Genomic DNA, 24,560 nt, shown 5'->3' on the forward strand with positions numbered 1-24,560 from the left:
GCATGCCTTGCATGTTTTGCATTTGTAAAACCCAAAGTGGGTTTTTAACCAATTGCAGGCTTCAATTGTTTCGGGGGTTGTGGATACTAATTTGTCCCGCATAGATGCTGCTCGTTTGTAAGTAATGGATATTCTCTTGGGCAAAGATTGTCCTAAAATTGGGTCACTTAATATTAGGGGCCAGTTGTTCGTAAGGATCTTGCATAGTTCCTTATGTTGTCTGTTGTAGTCTATAATTATCCGAAATTCCTTATTAGTGTCATTTTCGGTATAATTGGTTGACAATACTTGATGTGTTTGTGGCTTAGGTTTGATTAAGTCCATTCGATCTTTGTTCATAGATTTGTCTATGGCACCTTGAATTGTTTTACGCGAGTACCCTCTGGCTAGGAATCTATTTGTCGCCTGATCTTGTGCTTGTTTAAGGACAGCATCACTACTGTTGATTCTCCTTAATCTAAGCATTTCCCCGTAGGGGATGCTGTTGATCAGGTGTCGGGGATGCGCACTAGAACAGTGTAAAATCGAGTTGCCCGCTGTTTTTTTGCGGTATAATCTGGTCTGGATTTGGTTTTTTTCAATGTAGATATTGGTGTCCAGAAAATTTACAGATGTGTTGTTAATAGTACCTGTAAAATGCAGATTAAGTTCATTGATGTTAATCAGATTTATAAAATTCTGTGCCTCCTGTTCAGTACCATGCCAAATAATAAAAAGGTCGTCTATGTAACGTAGCCAAATAATGATGTTCTTGTTCATAATTTCATTGAATTCTTTGACTAGAACCAGCTCCTCCCACCTGCCCATATGGAGGCAGGCGTAGCTAGGGGAGAAGCTGGCTCCCATGGCTACTCCCATTGTTTGCTGGAAGTGTAGGTTGTTAAACATAAAAACATTATTCGTTAGACAAAATTCAACCATTTCTATGAGCATGTTACTGTGATCTGTCAATTCCTCTGTATCAGACCTAAGGTAGTAACGGAGTGCTTCAAGACCATCATTATGCTTAATACTCGTGTAGAGTGATGTAACATCTAGTGCCAACATTAAATAGTCATCCTGCCATTTCACATCCTTAAGTTTATGCAAAAAGTCACTTGTATCCCTTACATAAGAGACTAAACTCTGTACGTGGCTTTGTAAATAAAAATCTACATATTGTGACGTATGTTCCAACAGGCTCCCACGAGCCGATATGATAGGTCTACCGGGTGGTTTATTTATGTCTTTATGTATTTTGGGAATGAAATACATCGATGGTGTGATGGGAAATTCATTTTTCAGAAAGTTGTATTCATCTTTGGTTATCAAATTTTGGGACTTCCAGGATAATAGTTTTGTATAGTAGGCTTGATGTATCCTTTTTAGGTCTGTTCCAATTATTTTTGTATAGCAATCAACGTTGTTAAGTTGTATATATATATATATATATATTACCTACTGGTGGTCGCCAGTAGGTAGTTATAGTTAGGACCACGTTTCCATAGGAAATCCGCAACATTCTATTTTGAATAACTTTGGCGCCGGTGGACGAATCATCGCAAATTTTTCAAAATAGGTGGGGCGCTACGCTCCGCTCCTTCCCTGAAAGTCTCGGGGGGATTCGTCAAGCGGGGGCTGAGATAAAAGGGGGGTCCCAAAACGCGTTTTTCCCATGCATTTTTCCATAGGACCTTTAGACAGGGCTACAGCCCGAACGGCTGAACAGAATTACTAGAAATTTGGCAGAGAGGTAGTCCTCAGGTCAAGGAAGTGCCTTTTGTAGGTTTGGTGTAAATCTGTTCAGTAGATTCTGAGAAAATAGCCTTTAAATCAATATATATATCTGAGCCAGCTTACGGTGCGCTTACGGTACGCTTACCGTCCGCGTACGGTGGCGTGCGCGAGCGCGATTCTGATTGGCTCTTAGATCTTAGTAAACATTCGAATCGGCCGAAACCAGGAAGCGGCGGCCGCCATTTTCTCTCTCGCACTGAGAGTGATGTTTAAAATATAAAGCACAAAAACATGTAAAGGGGCTGTTTAGACAGCTCCCACACACATAGCAATGTTGAGGGAGTCCCCAAAGATCCCCCAAGGCCAAAAACGGAATTTTTATTTTTTCGCTAATTTCGCCGATTACGCTTACCGTACGCGTACGGTAAAAAATTATAAAAAAAAAAAATTATCCACACTCTCCCCACCCCGTGTGCAATTGGTGCCCGAAGGGCACCAATTGTGCATGGCTTATTAAAGATGAGTTAAACTAAAATATTAAAAAAAAATAATAATAAAAAAAAAAAGTATCCACACTCTCTCCACCCCGTGTGCAACTGGTGCCCGAAGGGCACCATTTGTGCATGGCTTATAACATATACGAAAAATTAAAATATTACCTTTCAAAACGAAGTGCATCATATGTCCTCCATGTGTGCACGGTGCGCGAAGCGCATCGTGCGTACATGGCCCATCTAGCGTAACGTGGGCACGCGGTGCGCGTAGCACACCGCGTGCCCACCGTGCGTGCACGGCACTAACTGCGTAAAGTGGGCGCGCGGTGCGAGAAGCGCACCGCGTGCCCACGTTACGCTAGATGCGCACGAAAATTTTACTGATAAAAACCAATGAAATTCCCCCGTTATATTTAGTGCAGGCAACTATAACTCACGCGACCGCAATCTTCTGCTGATGACATATGTGTCTTTATGAAAAAAAAATATTTGTAATATATGTATAGCTAAAAATGTATGGAAGAAGACATGGGCAAATAAGTGTCTAAATACAGTATTAGCATCAGCAGAGGATTGCGGTCGCGTGAGTTATAGTTGCCGGCACTAACTATAACGGGGGAATTTCATTGGTTTTTTATCAGTAAAATTTCCGCTAACTATAACATGTGTGAAACCTATGGTTTTTTCAGTGAATATATATATATATATATATTCACTGAAAAAACCATAGGTTTCACACATGTTATAGTTAGGAATTAGCATTTAAAAAACCTTGCAAATTCACTGAAAAAACCATAGGTTTCACACATGTTATAGTTAGCGGAAATTTTACTGTACGGTTTTTTAAATGCTAAGTTACTTTACGCCATTCGTGGCGTGCGCGCCCACTTAACGCAGTTCGTTCCGTGCGCGCACGGTGAGCACGCGGTGCGCTTCGCGCACCGCGCGCCCACTTTACGCAGTTAGTGCCGTGCACGCACGGTGGGCACGCGGTGCGCTATGCGCACCGCGTGCCCACGTTACGCTAGATGGGCCATGTACGCACGATGCGCTTCGCGCACCGTGCACACATGGAGGACATATGATGCACTTCGTTTTGAAAGGTAATATTTTAATTTTTCGTATATGTTATAAGCCATGCACAAATGGTGCCCTTCGGGCACCAGTTGCACACGGGGTGGAGAGAGTGTGGATACTTTTTTTTTTTATTATTTTATTTTTTTAATATTTTAGTTTAACTCATTTTTAATAAGCCATGCACAATTGGTGCCCTTCGGGCACCAATTGCACACGGGGTGGGGAGAGTGTGGATAATTTTTTTTTTTATATAATTTTTTACCGTACGCGTACGGTAAGCGTAATCGGCGAAATTAGCGAAAAAATAAAAATTCCGTTTTTGGCCTTGGGGGATCTTTGGGGACTCCCTCAACATTGCTATGTGTGTGGGAGCTGTCTAAACAGCCCCTTTACATGTTTTTGTGCTTTATATTTTAAACATCACTCTCAGTGCGAGAGAGAAAATGGCGGCCGCCGCTTCCTGGTTTCGGCCGATTCGAATGTTTACTAAGATCTAAGAGCCAATCAGAATCGCGCTCGCGCACGCCACCGTACGCGGACGGTAAGCGTACCGTAAGCGCACCGTAAGCTGGCTCAGATATATATATTGATTTAAAGGCTATTTTCTCAGAATCTACTGAACAGATTTACACCAAACCTACAAAAGGCACTTCCTTGACCTGAGGACTACCTCTCTGCCAAATTTCTAGTAATTCTGTTCAGCCGTTCGGGCTGTAGCCCTGTCTAAAGGTCCTATGGAAAAATGCATGGGAAAAACGCGTTTTGGGACCCCCCTTTTATCTCAGCCCCCGCTTGACGAATCCCCCCGAGACTTTCAGGGAAGGAGCAGAGCGTAGCGCCCCACCTATTTTGAAAAATGTGCGAGGATTCGTCGACCGGCGCCAAAGTTATTCAAAATAGAATGTTGCGGATTTCCTATGGAAACGTGGTCCTAACTATAACTACCTACTGGCGACCGCCAGTAGGTAATATATGTATATATGTATATATAGATATATATATATTTGACAGTGAGCAGGGTCTATGTAAGTTTTGTTATTCTGTGTTGACATATGAACATGTACGGCATTTATTATTTTCTGGGGTAGCTGCAGGGTTACAGCATGACGTCATGCCAGGTGAGCGTGAAAGAGAGTCATTTTCTCTCTGGATTTCCCTTCACTTTTTGAAACTCAGGAGCAGCAACATTGTCATAGTGTCACCAGGCCTTTAAATGGAAGTATTTTCAAAATTATATACAAGCCATAGTTGCTGCCTATTTATCTTATGCAACTAACAACCATTGACAAAGCCAATAGTCCTGACTTGTTGTAGGTATGAGGTAACGTCTTGTATCATGTATCTGGATGCAATGACAGGAACAGCAAAATACAAATCGGGTGGAACACTATGCTAAGTACAGATTTTCAGTGTATGTCTTTTTAAGACACGCCCTTAATTACATTGGCCACACCCTTTTGAGAGACCCCCCCCGTTTTTTCATCCCACTTAAAGGCCTGGGTAGCTATTTCACATATGATCATTACCGTTTGGCGTGTATTTGCATAAAGTAAATCTACACCAATATGTGAAACTTTCACATACGAGTCTCAAAACTAATATGTGCACAACCTCACTCCTCAACACGTCAATTTTTCCGAGATATCAACTTTGATTTAAACCCATAAATAAACCTTACGCCTGTGGTATATGAAACGGTGGTCTCTGTGTATCTCCTCGTCATGTGGGGCGGTCCATCCTCATATTATAATCGTTCTTAGTTATTAAAAGAAAAGCGTTTCAAATGCTGCGTCTTGTGATGAAACCCTCAAAATGAGCATTGTTGTTGCTGACCAGTGCTGGAGTAGAAGGGTGAGGTTGAATAAACCACATTTTTATTACCAGAGACCCGATTATTTTCATTTTGACGGATCCACAGATATTGCCAGCTCACGGCCGTGAACACTGGATTTTGTTCAAAATAGGAAACGGAAGATATAGCAAAACAAATTCTATTATTTTGCTCAGAATGGGGAATTCGAAATGATGCCGCACATCCCGGGTTAACACTTATCTTAAGCTATTTTGAAAGGCGTGTGGTGGAGGGGGTGTTTGGACGTATGAGGGGCACGTCTCATATTGTACTGAAACGAGTGTGGCATCCAAAGCACAACATTTCCGGACACCGGAGACAATGTTTGTCCGCAGAGCAGACGCTGTCCCTGGCGGGTGAGCGCTGGTGCCCCCGGGGGCAGGCCGCGGCTCGAGGCGGGGTGCTGGGGCAGGGGGCGGGGGCTGCTCCAGTGTCAGGCGCTGTCGCTGCCTCTGTCGCGGTGCTTAGGCTGTGTTGCTGTTGCCATCTCTCCTTCCACTAAGCCAGGCATCGGCTGCCCTTCACGCCCGTTCTCAAAGGGCGCCGCTGGTGGCATACCTTGGGAGCAACGTCGGCGTCGTCTGCGCAGGCCGCGCCTAGATCGCCGGATGCCGTAAGAACTCGAGACCGGGGTCTGGGCCTGGGCCGCCGCTGTGGCACTGTTGCTGCAGGGGAAGTCGATGACATGCCGGGGAACCGGAGGCGGAGGAGGAGGTGAGCTGTGTTCAGGGAGGGAGTGCTTCCTAGCTGTCTTTGAGGGTTTAAACCGAGCTGTGTGTTATTTTAGACGCGGTCCACGTTTCGCTTTCTCTTAACTGTGCTACAACAATCTACTGCCCGTGTGTCCATACTGTTACACCGTGCCTCTCTTCGGAGCTACATATGCGCCCTGCTTCCCTACAGCGAACACTAATGCTTGGCCAACTAATGCCCCTTTGCAGGCAGCCTAAGGCGCCCAGTGCTTAACCTCCTCATGTACACAGCCGCACCCCAGCACAGCCCTTATCTGGTCCCCGTATTCACCCTCTTCATGCCCTCCTGCCCACTCTTCTTGTTTCAAGCTCATTTTGCATCAGCCTTTTGCCCATTCTGCTTAGCCGACTGTTGTACCTCCCAGCTCATCTTACTCTCCGACCCATTCTGCCGAGCCCACTCTGGTGTCCCTATGCCCAGTTTCACACGGCCCCAATCTGCCCACCCTCCTTATGTCTTTCACTGCCTCTCCCTGCAGTTACATTATCCCCCACTCTTCAATGTTAAACTGACGCTTGTACCTATCTACATGTATGACAACTGTCCATTCAACTCCTATTCCTCTCTGATTACAGACGTCATGCTAAGACATTACCCTTTCCGAACCCGGTGCCCACCCTCTACCAGCCCAATCTCCCCAGCCATTCTGCTGATCTCAGCACAGCCACATGTGCCCCAGTCATCTAACATTTCTATATTAAGCCACTTCCCAGCCATCTGCATGTCTGATTTTTGTATATTTCTTCACACTTTCCTATTTGCTTTACCACACCACGTTCTCGTGTCGCACTCAGCTCATTCTCCTGCCCGTCCTCGTTGATCAACCGAGGTACTGCCTATGCTCACACACCTTCTATTCATCGAAAATAATCTTGTCGGCTCTAACTCCTAGGTCCCGAATTCTCCCAAATCAAATCCAGCCTCGCTATGACTGTCTGGCCAAATCCTCTGTTCTTGTCACACCAGTTTTCCTCTGTTTCTGATGACCACTCAACTCCCCCTTACCCTCTTTGCCCAGCCTGTTAATGTCAGTTCCCTGCAAACCTCTTCCTGTCACTTCTTCCCATTTCCTGTCACAGCCTTTGCCACTCTCTTGCCAAACCACTTCCTGTTAGTCACTTTCTTGGTAAACCACTTGTTGTTCCTCTTTGCCCAGCCACATCATTGTACCATTCCCGTTCTGCTCTTTCTGCCCAGGCAGTCCATCTAGCCCCTCTCTGTCTATTCCCTTCACACCTTTCTGTTTCCAGCCACCTTAACACACTCTGCCCGCTCACCTTCAGCTACTTTTGTTAATCCTTGTCTTGGTCCTGTCTTTTGGGTCACTCCTTCTCTTGCCCCTTCCTTCTCCATCCACCTTTTTTGCCATCGCAGAGCAAAGTCATTCGTCTGCCCTGCTGCTAGCTGTAGCCTTTATTTACACCAGGCATTGACTCTTGCCCAGCGACCCCAACCACTTATTTTTTCCCATTTGAAATCCTTAATTACCCTGCTGCGACCTTTTCTCTTTTCTGAGAAGCATTGACATCCCTCTTCGCCCATCCTCCTCAACTAATCCACCTGTTCCTGCGCCCAATCACCATTTCAGTCGTCACCCCTTCTAGCTTCCTGTTTACCCCATCCGCTCATTATAGCACCATTCTCCACTTAATGATTTGTTTTGCCAGGTATTTAAATATTAATAAATAAAAAATAATATCCTCTCGGCCCTGTGCCTTCCGTCCATTTGCAGCCTCCCTGCGCGTACCTCCTACTATCCACAACTGCTTCCTTGTTTCTAGTATATTCCTCCTGCAGTTTAGGCTGCTCCTATGTATTCCTTTCTTTTTCCTCCTTTTCCACTTTTGTGTCCGTACTGCCACTCCCTTAATTCTCTTGTCGGCTATCTCATTTCGACATTTAGCTGGCTCATTTCTGTAGCTCTCTGTTCTAACAATTTCTGGTATGTTTGTTTTAGTGAGTTCCTTCTTTCACCTGCTCTTATACCAAATAATTTGTTTCTTGCATGCAGGTAATGCCTAGTTTTTTCTGTGCACAGCCTCCTCATTTCTCCTCTTCCTACTCCGTTTAATACAATCTTGATAGACCTAAGAGCATGGTGAGTGTATGCTAATCCACTGAAAACATAAGCACATAGTATGGAATTGCACTTTCTTCTTATCATTTCAGACGTTTGCTGTTTCCTCAGCCCCATTAAGTTAGCCTCACATGTTCTACATGTTTGTCTGATAGTATGATTTTTCCATAAGTATTTTTCAGGACTGGTTAATTGTAGCCTTGTCTTCTGTTGCTGGGAGCTCGGCAGCTGCTTTACAAGCCGTGGTAGTTATCTCATGTTTGCAATGTACCGATGGTGTAAATTGATCCTGAGATATGTATGCCATCTTTTTAATTGCTCCGGGAATTACATTTTGATCGCTCTTTATGAATCACACAGGTATAGTGATAAGTGGATCACAGCCACAGGTTTGAAAATAAATACATGTCCCCTTCTAAGAGCACGGGATTCAAGTTCTTAGTAAAAACAACACAATTGGTAAATATTAGAGAGTTCAGCAATGGAAATATTAAGTTAACCAACAAAATGGCAACTGTCATCCAGTAGAAGTAAGTTTTAAAAACACAGGATTTAAGTCATTTTTGTTAGTGAATAGATCTAGAAAAATCGATACAAGACCTGACAGAGCAAATTTCAGAATATCCTTAGTGACATTTTGTGGAAAACTTGTGCCTAAATACATTACTCTCTGTAATTGGAACACACAGTGGAACTTTGGGCCAGGACAGATAACCTGTTTGGTTCGAAGGCAATAATTGCAATGTGTCCACTCGCAAACCCTTCTTTGGATATCATCAGTTATAATACGAGTAGTGATGTGTCGTATGAGAAACTGCTACGTTTGGGGGATGTGCCTGTGCTATAATAATTTTTTTATACTCTTATTTTTGGGGCCTTTTTGACTCTGGCTCAAAATGCTTGCACTCGCTATTATCAGCCAGCAACGTACTTAAGTGAAAATACAGTAATAACAGACTGATAATGAATTATGCAAAACTGTGTGTATCGCTGCAATTGGCCTAATTCAAAATCCTGTTATCCAATCTTTGTTGCTCTTGACGTTGTCTGTTTTATGCTAGCTACCTTCAATTCTCTGGCGGTGCCTTTGTGAAGTCCTTCTGTGTTAGAAAGTGTGTTTACTCATGCATTATCCCACTGCCCCTTCACTCACATTTACTTACAGCTTCCAACACTTCCAGAATGTTCATGGTTTGCACACCGCTAATTCTTGTGGGCATTCAAGAGGCACTGACATCTAGACTTTAAAATCTTGCAGTGGTTGAGCTGCTTGTTTTGCTGTAGTATGTGGCTACTGCTCTCTTTGTAAATCTTCCTGCCCTTAAAGGCCACTCGACAACTTTATGGCTTTCTCTTCAACTGGCCAATTATTTAGTATGTGCTGGATTAATCTGCAACGGGGTATTTTTTCTTTCCCATGGTTACTGTCTGCATAACTCTCACTCTCCAATTTACAAGGGCACTCCTTTTTCGTATAACGGTCCCTTGCTTCATTATGCCTAGTTTTATTTTTTATCATCCCCCTATGTCCAGTCTCACTTTGCCTCAGTTTCTACTCTTAATCCCCCAAAAGTCGCCCACTTCAATGCCATGCCGTCCACTGTGTTACTGACTTTTTATTTGTGCTTGGATACTGCCTTCATTGCTCTTAAGCCCAGTTGCCCATTTTCTATTTAGGTTCCAGCGTTGTGCAGTATCCCAGGTAAACCCAGACTACAGCTGTTAAATCCGTCACTTCACATGTCTAGCACAAAACATAAAATACACGTATACTGTCCTCTCTAGGAACATGATTCATGAGTTAATTGACACTTTTTACATCAGATGCAGCTAAGAAAACAGTATAATAGCGTGGCACGTCTCTGTTGCAAAATCTAATTGGAAGGATACAAAACTTAATAGTGATATGTCTTCATCCAGAGGAGTGCTGGGGTGAATCTTGTAAATTAGCCTGCTACTGCCTCTCTGATGATGAAAGGCAATCGAGGGAAACAAAACGCAGGCGTTGACAAAGCCAGTAGGTTTGCCGCTGGCTGCCAGTCTTTCGCAGTCATCAATGCTCGTTTTCTTTTGCCATTGCTTTAAAGACATTTTTTTTGTTGTTAAAGCTGACTGGCCCTCATCAGTTAAAAAAAAACCACAAACATGAAATGGCTAAAAAAAATAAAAATTGTTGTACACACAATATTTAGACTGAGTTGGTAAAAAAAAGTTTTTGGAGAGGTGTAAGGAAACTGGAGGGTATTGAAAGCAGAGAAAAAAAGTGAATAGAGAGATGCAAAGTTTTTGTTGAGGTCTTGGTATTGGTCTTGTAAGGCATGAGGAATTAGTGTAAAAGGATCAAGCATTGTTTAGGCAGGATGGGGTGCATCTATCTGTTTTGGGTACTGAATAATATTTGATGAAGCAAGCTGCATTTAGCTATTGATGAATTTTTGAGGGAAAGTTTGTGATCTTTGTGATTTATATATATTTTTTTTATTGCGACATCCATTAACCATTATCAGATATCATCTCCATTGTCCCACCTCCCACCCCCCAAAAAAAGGTTTGTGGTCGTAAGCATTTCTTGCAAGGTGGATTTTATGATTTTTTTCTGCAGAGCGGGGCAAGAAAACTCCTTGTGGGTTTTCCTGGTTGGCAGGGGCAACAGGACACCCGTTGGATGGGGGACTCGCATGGGGAGGTCAGCACAGTTCAGAGAGGTGTGGTTATGGTCAAGGATCAAACAGTTGGGTTCTGCAAAAGGAACAGGGGTGTGTTTTTTGGTGTCAACAGTTGGGCAGGATTTTTAGCACTGGTTTGGGGCATCAAAGAGAAGACTGTTGAGAGAGGAGGTAGATCTATTTTTTTTTATTTAGAGTGTTTTATAAAGCGCGCACATGACCCAGGGCTATCGGAGCGTTGTACATGGGGTTGAATAAAACAAGATGAAAGGTATAGACACAGATACCTCTAGAATAAAGAGCTGAATTGGGCTGGTGCAACAAATATCATAATTATAAAACCTTCAGTCCATTAAAATTCTGTTAGTCTTGGTAGCTCTAGCGACTTCGTGGTGGGTATTTGCTGCTGCTCTGAAACTATTCAGAACCATGTACCCATAGGATCAGAGTGTTCGAGGGTTCTGCAAATTATTAGGAATGCAGCAATAGTATTTGGCACACAATAACAAAATTAACAGTGGGGCTGCAAAATGGTAGGTTACTGCTGCAAGATGGGATACTAGGTCTAGAAACGTCCAGTTTTCCTTGAAAGGAGACGAGGCACAATAGTGCAATCCATGCGCGAGTGAGACGATTTTGGTAATAGTCACCATTGTAAATGACCCATACATTAATTATTATAAATATGGTCCTGCTTTCGTTATTTTGTGTAGGAAGTTCGAGCGCATGCATGTCTGTTGTATATTCACTGTTGATGTGTAGTAATTGGTATGATTGGTCATGACAGGTGTAACGACTGTAACAGATGTGTGGCTTCCTGGGAGGTATGGGTATCAATAGTGAAGGGACCTTGGAAAATGTGGGGTTGCTGTTAGCCCGCATGCACATTTTCGCGCTTACAATTATTTTCAATTCTAAAATAAATGTGTTTGTTTTACCCTCCGGGATTTGTTGTGTCATCAGTACAGTATCTACTACGGTGCCTAATTGCACATTGAATTAATTCAGTTATCTAGAAGTTTTAGCTGTCACATTTGAGCATGCTTTGTTATTCCAGCTCGAGACAGTCTGCACAATGTTGACATAGTCCCGGCGTAATGTATTACGTTGCAAGTATTTTTTTAAGGGTCGACGTGCAGCCTTTCTTGAAAGGTGTGTTTCCTGTATGTATGCATATATTTCAAAGATTGTTTTTTTTGGGACAGCGAACCATGCCAAACAATGTAAAAGATCTGTTGTCCAAACACTATACAAGATCTGTTAGCCTGCTTAATGTTTTATAGAATAACATTTAGTGCGATGTGTGTAATTGCAATAACGTTAGTGATGGTTCAGCATGATATTCTTTTTTGGCGAGATACCTCCTTAAAAGGAGTGCTTGCGTTCTTTCCTGAAATGTGTGTCCAGAGTGATTTGTTTCAGTTGTGTGTGATCTTAGAGAAACGGCTGCATATCTTTTTTCAACCAAACAGAGCATGGTGCACCTAGGTCACCCCATACACATCCTACAGAACTTGTGACAGCACACACTCATTCATTTATTGAGTTAGCAGTCATGGATCAGCATAGCCTGACAAACAACCCCGACCCAGTGGCATCTGAGATTACCATGAACCCTGCCTTCGGATTCTGTATGATTAGTTTTGAAAAGGGTATCATCTTGGACCTAACATGCCTCTCACTACATGACTCTGCAAACGTCCCCTTTCTTCCTGAGCACTGCTTCCTAGCTAACTCTTTAGGCACCGAATAATGTCATGTTTTATGTGCATTCCTGGGGATTTGAAACACCGTCCCAGATCTGCCATGGTTAATCTCTTCTCCATTGAGTTTTAAACCCTTGTCTTCAAGCAAAACCTCTGCTCAGTGTATCCACCATGCTTCCCGACCACTCTTGAAGATCCAAAATTCCACCCGGTATCCTGCAGCATTCCCCCTCTTCCCAACACTCAGCCCATCACATAAGCATCAACTCTACATCCTTCCCTCTCTTTGTTGCATATCCCCGCTCTGCGGTATATTCCCTCATTACCTTCCACCTCATGCGCATTATGCACTGTCAACACCAATTAATTCCTGTACAGCACTCAATTGCTTGGTACTTAGGTTTGCATTATTCCGCATACGTTGTGTGTGTGCATAACCACTACTAAGTGAGACTTACTCTGCATTGCGCGCACACCACCCGGACATCTATCACCAGCAAACAAAATTCCTTCTCTCTTATCATGGTCCCCCTTCTTGCACCTGTCACACTATCGGGTCATCCTGCTGGTCGGAAAACCAGTTGGCATCTCCCCTTTCTCCATGCCTTCACTTCAAAACCTCAGACAACTGAAACCCTAAAGATCCCCTGTTGTCTGTGTTGTTCACTACAACACCGAACATGTCCTCTCTCGCTTCAGCTCATGATTGGGTCTCTTTCTTGCTACTGGACAGTTTCGTGGTGGGCCCCACGTCACCAGCTTAAGTGGAGGTAGACGCTTAAAGTCTCATTAAAAGTGTTTCAATTATAATTTTTGTTTCTTCAGTCTGCGTGGCTGCAGACGAAAATGATCTTATGGAATAGCAGGGCAGGACTTAGAGGTCAGGGTCAAGTGCTTTTATGTAGGTCAAGGGCAGGGAAAGAAATAATGCAAACGAGGACAAACAAACAGAGAGAGCAGCAAATAGTGGGAGAAAGGCAAGTAAGAAAAAATGGCAGCAAATATATAATCGTGGTAGAAACGAGATAGGGGAAAAAGTCGAAAGAGGAAAGGGTGAAAGTACGGATAGTTTGAAGGAATGCAATATGAAAAAAAAGGAAGGAAATGTGAAGTGGAAAAAAGGGTGGGTGAAAAGAAAAAAGGAAGGGTGAATACAAAGACTGATCGAAAGGATAGATGGAAGAGTGAAAGGATCAATTGATAAAAGAAAGGATGTGGTAAAGAATTGATGGATGATAGATGGGAGGATGGATAGAAGAGTGAAAGTAAGCTTAGTGGTTAGAACAGTGAAAGCATGATAGATGTATGTGTAAAGAAAATTGCCAATGGATGGACAGAAAGACGGAAACATGGATAGTTGAAAGGATGGAATAATTTGAGAACAGGTGGATGGTTAGAATAATGAAAGGTACAAAGGATAATTGACGGATGGAAGGTTAGTAGGATGAATGGATAGATGAGTAGATTTAAGGGTTAAGAGAACGGTTTCATTAAGGGCTGGGCTCAGTTACTTTGCATCACTTAGAGGTTAGTTTCAAATTGGGGGTATTTTAATTTTCTGGCTACTCCCTTGCTAATGCCTCATCACAGGAACGGTGCTCATGCAGCTTCTGTAAGCCAGTCCCAAGAAGCTTGCACAAACTTGTTAAATTAATCACTATAGCTTTACATACCCTTCTAAATTCAAATTCAAGGTCATATAGTTTAATCTGGGTGCCAGAAATATGAAAAAACTTAACAGGAATGTTGAAATCATTTAGATCTTTGAATCATGCCCCTCATATTGCGATGCATCTATCTTTAGACTTTTAGATCCCCAATCTAAGATCATGATTTTCCCAACCTGTATTTATGATTAACAAGTGTAACAGTTAAAAATAGTTATTTTAAGGTGTATCACTCCTTATTTGAAGAGAGATACAGATTCATTCTGGTATAATGGCTACCATTTTATTGATATAAAAGAATATAACCAGTCTAGATATTCATTCGGATAAGTTGGCCACCATTTCATTAGTAGATGAAAATGATGCCATCTACTAATGAAATCGTGGCCAACTTATCCGAATGTCTCATGATATGAGGGACATGATTCAAAGATCGAAATGATTTCGAAGGTAGAGATAAGGAATTATCCCGTTTAAAAACAGAGGTTCCGTGACAAGCAGTTGATGGGCTCAAAATAATCGCATTGCTTGCATGGTACCTGCAAGAATTAGTAATACTTAACTGTCCACTAAAGTCTAAATAGTTTAGTAAAGGGTTATCCCTGATTATTAATAATGAAGGAACTTTCCCCTCACTGAGCGGGTGTGACAGTACCAAAATGACCACCGCCAAAAACCTTTCATTGGTGTTTTCGCGAGGTGGCGTCCGTTCTTTATTTTTATTATCTTCAAGTCGGAAGAACTTAAACAGATGATGCTTGCGTGCGTGACACAGCGAGCTGGTACGCAGACACGTCTGTGGAACTCATTGGCACATACGGTAAGAGGGAACACAGGAGAAATTAGCTTTTAAGATACCCTATTGAGCAGACGTGATTTGTGGTGAGAGTTGTACTTAAACTTTGCAAGGTGGCCTGACGGCCGGGCATCTGTTTTCGTTTTTTGATAGATGGAACTTAACATGGTTCCGTGAGGGATACCGAAGTCGGGAAGGACGTTGTACTTACATAAGAACAAGCACTGATGGGAATTTATACTGAAGCCCACAAACACAGGAATAACACTGTGATATATTGGTAAGATGTGACTTTATCGAGGATATGTAGTATGTATCAATTGGTTTTAAAACATGAATTGAAAGGAAAATTAAGGATTCCCTTATTTTATCTACAGATGCAATCGCTTAGGGAAATAACTAAATGACACATTTATCGTGATTCTTATGGTCTAGTTGGAGACATAAGGATTACATTATTCTAGTAGCGAGGTGAGAATAATAAGAAGCTTTCCCGCTATAGTACCACATAATGGTTGGGAAACAGATATAGTCCGGACATAAAACACAGGAGAATAATTAGGCACTTGGTGATCTGAAGATGTGGTTGCATTGTCACTTCTCTATTTCTGTGTGATGTACGGTTTGAGGTTGTGGGGTGTTTGACCCACTAAAAGTGATTGAATTGTTCAATTTCGGGATTGGTGGCCCTTTTCATAAAATTGACACTCGCTATCACAGTGGTTTTAAATCCTTGATTTGAGCTTTTATTGATTGTACAATAAGTTGCTACAACCATGTTTTTATATGTAATTTGCAGCCTCGAGGAAGCCCAGGAGGGCGAAACACGCGTCGGCTGCTGTTTTGTATTAGGAATAAAGACTGATTTTGGATTAAGTCTACAGCTGCGAGTGCTAAATTAAGACTTTTTGATGTGACAGTGTTGGAAATGGGGGTCTCCAGTTGGCCATGACGGGCGCCAATGTCCAAATCAGGACCCTTCTTACCAAGTCTGGGCAAGCGGGCTACCCCCTTTGACAACCTCTGCTCAACCCTGTGGTAACGTAGCACGAGCAGTTAGGCCTATCCCAGAGGCAGTGTGTGAAGCATTTATGACCACGTACAACAAGGCAGTAACAACACCACAAAAGGACACAACTCAGGTAGGTATAGAAAAATAATATCTTTATCTAACAGTTTAACTCAAAATTATCAAAGTGTTTCAACAACTACAATTCACAACCCGTAGTGACTCCAAAAGGCAATTACGTATTCACCAGAACGTGACACTGACTGAAGTTCAAGGCCGTGGCCTCCGCGACCCGTTGCGCACCAGATACCTGTCGGGGAAAGGGGACACAGCACGCAGCTTCTCGAAGAAGCGGAGACGATGACAGGCGGACTCCCAGCGACCACAAGCCCGGGCTGCAGAGGTCCGTAGCTTGCACCCACAACGATTCGGGCACTCGGGGACAGGCGGGCTCTCAGCGGCAGCAGCACGTGGCTGCAGCAGCCCGGGCTGGTGATGGCGATGACTCTCGACGTGCAGCTCCGTGGTGGGCACACTGCGGCTGCAGCTCTCTCTTAGCTGCGGCGGCCCACAGGACAAATCCCAATGATGCAAAGTTGATAAAGGTGTGGGCACCCAGTGGCAGCAGCTCTCTCTTAGCTGCGGCGGCCCGCAGAACGATTCACGATGATGCAAAGTGGCGAAGGGTGTGGGCACTCAGCGGCAGCAGCTCTCTTAGCTGCGGCGGCCCACAGACTGAATCATGATGATGGAAAGTGGCGAAGGGTGCGGACACTCAGCGGCAGCAGCTCTCTCTTAGCTGTGGCGGCCCACAGACTATTCACGATGATGCAAAGTGGCCAAGGGTTCAGATTCAGGCGGGCTCTCAGCGCCGGCAGCTCTTTCTTAGCTGCAACGGTCCACACGGATCCAGCGAAAAGGTTTAAGGGTTCAGATTCAGGCGAGCTCTCAGCGGCGGCAGCTCTTTCTTAGCTGCAACGGTCCACACGGATCCAGCGAAAAGGTTTAAGGGTTCAGATTCAGGCGGGCTCTCAGCGGCGGCAGCTCTCTCTTAGCTGCAGCGGCCCACACTGATCAAGCGAAAGTTTCAAGGGTTCCAAGTCCGCGGTCCTCACAGTAGAACTAGAGGCTCCGGATTACTCGACGAAGGCCTCACCTGCAAGCAGAATTCCTCGCACAGGAATTTCCACGGCTGACGGGGTGAAGTCTAATGTCCCTGAGACTTCTGCAGGAGGCGCTCTCGATTCAGGCCCTCGGGTAGTTTCTTCGGCAAGCTTGGTGAAAGTTTCAAAGTCCTTACCTCTGTTCACTTGGACAGAGTTTCATCTTGACATCCAGAAGGAACACACGGACAAAGTTCCAGCGTGGCATTTTATACCTAAAAAGTCTTTGTTCTCTAAGGTTGCAAATCACTGACTCCAGTCAGAACCAGTTCGGTGGGGTTGGGGAGCACTTGGTTTACGAGGTGACATCCTGCCCTTTCAGAATGAGGGGGTCTGCTGTCAGACGCCCAGTGGGAGATGGAGTCATCATTCACCTTGCCAGGCACGGCCCTGCCCGGATCAAAGAGTCACCCCTCCCCAGGCTCTGTATACCGATCTCTCTCTCCAGCTAGGTCTGACCCAGCTGGCCCTGCTGCTCCAAAACCAGAAGGCCATTACACATACTCGCAAAGCCTACAGTAAAGCTTGGGCAAGAAACTACAGCGTTTTCAGAAGAGGCATTTCTACACATGGGATGTATAAATGGTCCTTATTAAAAGGGGTCTCTCAATGTCCTGAGCACAAACGTATCAAACTCGAAGTTCCTATCAGGTTCCTGGGGCCAGATAGGATGATAGAAAGTAATCCTCAACCGGCCCAGTCTGGCCTATGAGAACGGATCGTGTCCCAGTAGCGACAGTGAAAGGGAGGGTAACTTACTATTGGTCATGCTACACAGATCTAGGCAATATGGTTATCCTAAGTCATACAGTCATTTATATACAGGGAGCATTCGCGCTGTGGCACTGATTAGCAGTGGCACGGCGCCCAGAGCGTCTAAATCCAGCCAACATAAAAAATCTAGGAAGAGGAGAGGGGAAGGGAGACCCACGCCAATGATGCCAGGTCTAACAGACCTCATTTTCAGAACTTTGAATAAAGAGTGCTGTACGCTTATGGTAACCGTGCCTAATGCACGTAGGAAAAAAGTAACTATCATTAGGTGTGCTCTGGTGTCTTTGACGTAAAATGGTACCTGGTCTATCTTGGTAAGTCCGGGAGTTTGATACTTAAGGTAGATGAGTATTTGGCACCAAGGAAGAACCCAATATCAAGTGGAAGTACACTTCTATAACGTTATAATTACTATTTAGGAGACGTGTTGATGTGCAGATCTATGGAGCATATCCACCACAGTACTTATAAAGACATATATAGGTCCATATTGGCTTGCCATTCCGCTAGCGTGGGCAGGCCCTCCGCTTCCCAGTGCCTGGCAATGTCTTTTTTTGCAGCTATCAACCCTAGGTTGCTCAATTGGAGTTTTCGCCTAGGGAGATCAACATCTGTAGGGATGCCGAGTATAACATATTTGGGGTCTATAGGTATCTGTGCCTCTAATACATTGGTTTTTAAAAAAATGTTTTTTATAAAAACCTTTATTTATGTCAGTCTGGAACACAGCTATTCAGCCGACATCCCGGAGGTTCGGCAGCCAATTAAGTACAACACAGGGAAGTGTCCACAGCTCTGGTACAGGAAAAAACAAAGGTTCCTTTTTCTCTAATACATTGTTAACTTCCTTTACTATTCGTGACCAGTAGCTTTGTACATGCTGACATTCCCATAACGTGTGTATGTAGGTGCCTCGGTCTGTTTTACAGCATAGACAGTTGGGCGTTTCTGCTCTTCTCATAGTGTGTAATTGAGCCCTGTCATAGTTTGCCCTCTGGAGGACTTTTAATTGTATCAACCTTAAACAGAGCTTAATCACCACATCTCTTAAGTGTATCAAGGTCCGGTCGCAGTCGATGTAATCTTGTGGTTTTCTCCTATTTAGACCTGAGGGATATCAGTCTGTCAGGGATTTTGTTAATTAGAGTTTTATATGTCCAGGAAACTGCCTTTGAGGGTATTTCCTCTTGTAGTATTCTACCTTCCAATGGTGCGTATTCGGAGATGCCTGTAGTGTTCATTTTTATGAGCCCTACAGGCATGTTGCAGTTGTAAGTATTTGTATCTTTGAGTATGTGTGAACTGATATTCGGTTTGAAGAGCCAAAAAGGTGATTAAGTCCCCGTCTTCGAGTATGTCACCCACTGTAGCTATCCCAACCTTATTCCAGCCCCTGAAGCCCTGCAGTTTAGCAAATTCTGGCAATCTCCTACCCTCCCAAAGTGGGGTCACTTTTGTCGATTTTCTTTTCCCATCACCTCTGCCACTTTCCAGGCCTCTGTCGTCCTCTGTGTGGCCGGTAGCAGGTCTCGGACACCTGCACCTCCATAGAGATAGTGGAGGTGGGATTGTTTCTGAAATTGGAGCCTTTCCAAAGCGTACATGAGGTGATCTCCCACAGCGTGTCCCCATTCATTAATTACAATTAAATGTGCGACCTGGTAGTAGGCTTGGATATGTGGCAGGGCGATTTTCCTGTTGTATTGGTTGCGCTGCAACGTTTGCAGCGCCACACTTGGGTGGCCCCCGTTCCATAAAAGTGTACGGAGTTCATCATTGATTGCCTTGAATATACCCCCTGGGACTCTGTGGTGTGTGTTTTGGTGTATGTATAGTAATTTAGGAAGCGTTATCATTTTATACATAGCCGCTCTCCCCAGCAGTGTCAGAGGGAGCCGTCTCCACCTAACCACATCTTCAAGGAATTCCGTCAGAACCCGCTTGATGTTATGTTGAAGGCAATCGGCTTCATTTACGGAGATGTATAGCCCCAAATATCTGAAGCCCTCTTTGGTAATGGGAGATGCCCCGCTATTGAGCTTGTATCAATGGAGCCTTGATTTTCCCCAGTTTATATTGTATCCTGCATATTTGCCATATTCCTTAAACAGGTGCAGAATCAGAGGGAGTGTGGAGTCAGGGATGGTGATATAGAGCAGGATGTCATCTGCATAGAGAGATCTCAGTTCGTCTGTGAGGTGACCTCCTGTAACCTGGAATCCACTGAGCTCTAACTAGGCATGCCAATGGCTCTAGTACCAGGGCAAAGAGCATGGGGGACAAGGAGCAGCCTTGTCTGGTTCCTCTTGTCATGGGGAAATCAGCCGACTTTACCCCATTGAGCCGGACTCTGGCTCTAGGGTTGATATAAAGCAGCTCCACCCAAGTCATAATTCCTGTCCAAAGCCAAACCTTACAAGGACTTGCAGCATAAAAGGACAGAGGACTGCCTCAAAAGCCTTTTCCGCATCCAGGGACAAGAGCACATGTGGGGTAGACCTGTTCTTCACTATGTCTAGCCAGTGGGCCAACCGACGGAGATTGAAACTTGTGACTGGTCTGGGCATAAAGCTCGATTGGTCAAGGTGGATGAGGGATGTGATCACCGGTAGTAGTCATGCTGCTAGAATAGATGTAGGAGAGTAGGATCTGCTTCTTATACTTACACCCACGTTTTGCAGATTTTTCACTGTTTTTTTTACTTTAGTCTGGCTGGGGCCCTGCTAACCAGGACCCCAGCCTAGCTGCTTCCTCTCTCAATTGATTACCAGCAATTTAGGTACACTCCAGATTGGATTCTGGGGTACCCTTATAAGTCACTAGTATATGGTATACTTTTTACCCAGGGCATAGGTATCCCAGAGGCCTGCCAGGGGCTGCAGCATGTATTATGCCACCCCTGGGGAGCCTTCCAAAATGACACCACAGGACTGCTACTACAGCCTGGGTAAGGTGGTGCATGCACCCCTTACTGAGATATAGGTTCACTATATCTCTCCATATCACTGCACATATAAACCCCTATGGCAGGCCTTACTAATACTGAAGGCAGGGTGCTGAGTTTTATGTGAGAGGGTGCCCATGCATGAGCAGAACCCCTCTGCAGCCTTCAGAACCTTTATTCCGGGGTTGTTTGTGATGCAGCCAAACCATATACTCTTAAGTGCATTATAACCAAACTGTAAATGTTAACTTTGGGATGGCTGCACGGAAGCATGTTGTGTTTGGTGTCAAACACCTTGGAATCATACCCCCACTCCAGTAACTGGTGTGGGAGTATGATTCCACCCTTCTAGAGGGAGAGACATGACAGCACCGGTATACCCGGTACCAGCTAACAGAGCCCTGGCACCACAAAATGGATGCTGCCAGCCACAGACACGAGTCTGCCCTCCTGCTGCTGGACGAAACTCCGGCAGGGGAGGCCTAGGTTTCCTGTCACGGAGGTGTCGCCACCACCCAGACAGGCTTTAGTGTACTGGGGCTGGTTGGGTGCACTCCAAGAGTGCTTTGAAGTCTGCACTGGGGGCACATTTGTTGTCCCTGTGCATAGTCCAGCTCAAACCGGTTGCAGGGGCTATCCAGCCCCTGCTCTGGCGCGAAATAGGACAAAGGAAATGGGTGTAGCCACCCCTCTTTCCTGACCCTCCCATAGGTGGGTCCCTAGATTTTGTCCAACCCCTTCCTTGGGTATAAGATAGGAACCCCTGGCAACAGGACTTTAGATTACACCTGGACGAAACTCTGATACTGAAGCCTGGAACATCAATGATCTACATTGAACTAGATGACTGAAGAATCTCCCTTGGAGTAAACGAGTTACTCCCCTGTAAGGCAGGCACCAAAAACGCATCTGTCCGGTTTGCATCTCTGATGCTCCCGCCGGACTCCGAATAATTTTGCAACACAGGAGGTGGGTTTCCGTGTTCTTAGAGGTCGATCAGCGCCCACAGCAAGTCTGAGGCCGTATCCCTCGTGGCAACCGTGCAACCCGAACCCCTGGACACCGCGACCATTTGCAGAAGCATCAGCTTTCCAACGACTTCTGCAGCTGAGCTTTGGGTTACTTGTAGCCCTGACCCTGAGCAGCATTTGCACCAAAGATTGCCCGCCTACACTCCACGAGTGTTCCGTGAGCTGGCCCTTTGTGTTTTTTCTCGAGGTCCCTTCGCGATCCCTGGTCCGTCGACTGGTGGGTCCCTGTGAAGGCAACTTTAACTTTAATTGGGCTTACCTGGTTGCTCCAGACGTGCCCTGACTCTCCATCGCTTGGGGAGTCCCCAGGACCTTGCTGGTGCTCACTGATGCATCTTTTCTCTTCCTGCGTGGGTTGGTGTTGCCAAGTCTTGTTGGGGCCAGTACGGGCACCGACACCGCAGCACTCAACATCCTTCGTGGGACAGCTTGAATCCAGCTTCTGGTCGTCGTCGACGCCTCCTGGTCCTCGTGGCTGCGCAGTCAAGCTTCACCTCTTCACACCTTTCAATACCCGAAATCGGTGGGCATTCGACTATCATGCCCCTGGTCACTGGCAAGTGACCCAGACTCTGTCCCCTCTGCTTTCAGGTTCTTCTGATCTTCGATTCAGGCTTGGATCACACCGGACACTTTTCTTCTTCCCGGCAGCAGCACTTTGCAGCAGATCGCCATTGAAATCAACGACAATTCCCGACACCATTTGACACCTATGCACCCGGCTTACCTGGGTGAAGTAACTCGAGTACTCCGGTGCTCCAGTGGGTGCAGTCCTAGAACCCCCTAAGTCTAAAGGTTTGCTCAAAGTCCTCTCCTAAGTGTCCTTAACTTCTAAAATTCAAACCGCGACTTTCCCATAGAATAGTACGGGGCTCGCGGCTGTGTTCTCCCACTGCACATGTCCCCCGTGGGTCTCCTGTGTCACTACCTTGGGTGGTTCCTTGGGGTCCCAGCGATTCTACTTGCTCTAGGCACTGTGTCTAATCAAGTTGTGATTCTTCTACCACTTTCTTAATATATGGTTTGGTCCGCCCCAGGGCCCATTGTATATTGTGCTATTTACTGTTGTTTTAGAACTGTATTATTGTGTATTGTGTATTATTATGTGAGTGTTTAGAAATAAATACAAATATTTTATACATACCTTGTGTGGTTCTGCTTTCATTTAGTAATTCAAGAGGTTATAATCTGGTAAACCAAGCTACTTTACAATCCTTCAAGACCTAGCCTGAAGGCTGCTCTCCATAGCTACCACTAGGATAGCTTTCAATAAAGGTTGTCTTTAAACCTATCATCAATAAGGGTTGTTTGGACTGGTGCAAAGTGCGCACTATAACTAGTGGACAGCATATGCCAGGCCAACTTCTCACATTGGTTTGCAGCGGTTGGACTCAAGCTTGCTATTGCTTTACCAGATAATCTCTTTGAGTGACTAACTGAAAACCACTATAGGTACATAGGCACATATAAATCAAGTCTAGAATAAAGTAAGTTCTACTGAACTTGGAGTTGGGTTAGCAAAGGGACCAGCACACCCCTTTTCCCCAACTCAAGAGTCTAGTAGCTCCCACTAGGTTAGGTAGGTGCAACACCTCACTACACTAGTATGTATTCAAGGCCTGAAGCCAGTGGCTCCTTGACTTCCAAGTATGACCATCTCACTTTCGTTGAATTGAGAAACGTGTACAGCTAGGAAGTTGAAGACAGGGAGGAGTGCAAACACTCAACGCCTCATGGAGGCTCTGCTGTTAGATGACCTCAGAAAGACCCCAGGGTCTGATGAGATAGGCAAGTTGGGTGGGGCAGCAGAAGAGGAAAGGCCAAGAGGTGACAACACCTATGACCAGGACTCTGAGAATCAAAATGATTCTAACCTGGAAAATCCAATCCATCCTGAAGGTGAGTGAGAAGGCATCAGTGACCCTCTCTATACCACACCTGGAAGGGTTGGTGGTGTGCCAAGAAGATAAAGATCTTCACTGGAGTCTAATCATTGTGGTGCATCTGGAGGGACCTCTGTCTCTCATAGGACCATTTCCCCCCAAAAGAGTGAGTCCTCTTATGAGAGAAAATGCAGACTGATCCAGTTTGAGGAAGCTAAGCTTAGGATAAAGAGGGAACAGTTAGCATTGGATAGGGAATCCCTGAAGCGCCAGAGAGCTTCACATAGATGGGGGCTAGAGCTCTATGGTGGCAACAACAACAGTGTCCCTAGAGGTAGAGATCATACTCATGACCATAGGAACCTAAACAAGATTGTCCCTCTCTACCAGAGTGGGGATGACCTCCACAAATGGATAACTGCACTGGAAAGGGCCTGTAAAGTACAGAGGGTCCCTCTGGAGCAGTGGGCAGCAATCTTGTGGCTCTCCTTTGCAGACAAAGGAAGAGACCAGCTCCTCACTGTAAGAGAAGAGGATGCTGACAATTACCAAGTCTTGAAGAGTGCACCGATAGATGGGTTTGGCCTAACCACTGAACAGTACAGGTTGAAGTTCAGAGATACCCAGAAGGCACAGACTCAATACTGGGTTGACTTTGTAGATTGTGCTACTAAGGCTCTGGAGGGCTGGTTACTTGGCAGTAAAGTGTGTGATTTTAAAGGATTATACAATTTGATTATGAGGGAGCAGATCCTTAATAATTGTCAAAATCAGCTGTTGCATCAGTACCTGGTGGGCTCTGATCTGACCTCTCCCCAAGAATTGGGTCAGAAGGCAGACAAATGGGTCAGAACCAGGGTGAGGCAGAATGTTCAGAACCAAGGTGGTGACTCCAAGAAGCAGGATTCCAAAAACTCTGATCAGGGTGGGGACAAGGGTAAAGACCAGAAGT

General features: G+C 44.9%; 1 protein-coding gene across 3 annotated transcripts in view; it reads left to right on the forward strand.

Moving 5' to 3' along the window:
* The first annotated feature begins 5,391 nt into the window (after positions 1 to 5,391).
* The window catches only part of FAM135A (family with sequence similarity 135 member A), a 907,387-nt gene continuing 888,218 nt past the window's right edge, over positions 5,392 to 24,560 (forward strand). For 2 of the 3 annotated variants that reach the window (XM_085610912.1, XM_085610915.1), the window contains exon 1: positions 5,392 to 5,853. The gene's annotated coding sequence lies outside the window, so the exon portion shown is untranslated. The remainder of the gene's footprint in view (positions 5,854 to 24,560) is intronic. The other variant, XM_085610914.1, reaches the window with a different exon arrangement.

The sequence above is a fragment of the Triturus cristatus genome, chromosome 6, assembly GCF_964204655.1.
Source record: "Triturus cristatus chromosome 6, aTriCri1.1, whole genome shotgun sequence".
NCBI classification, from domain to species: domain Eukaryota; kingdom Metazoa; phylum Chordata; class Amphibia; order Caudata; family Salamandridae; genus Triturus; species Triturus cristatus.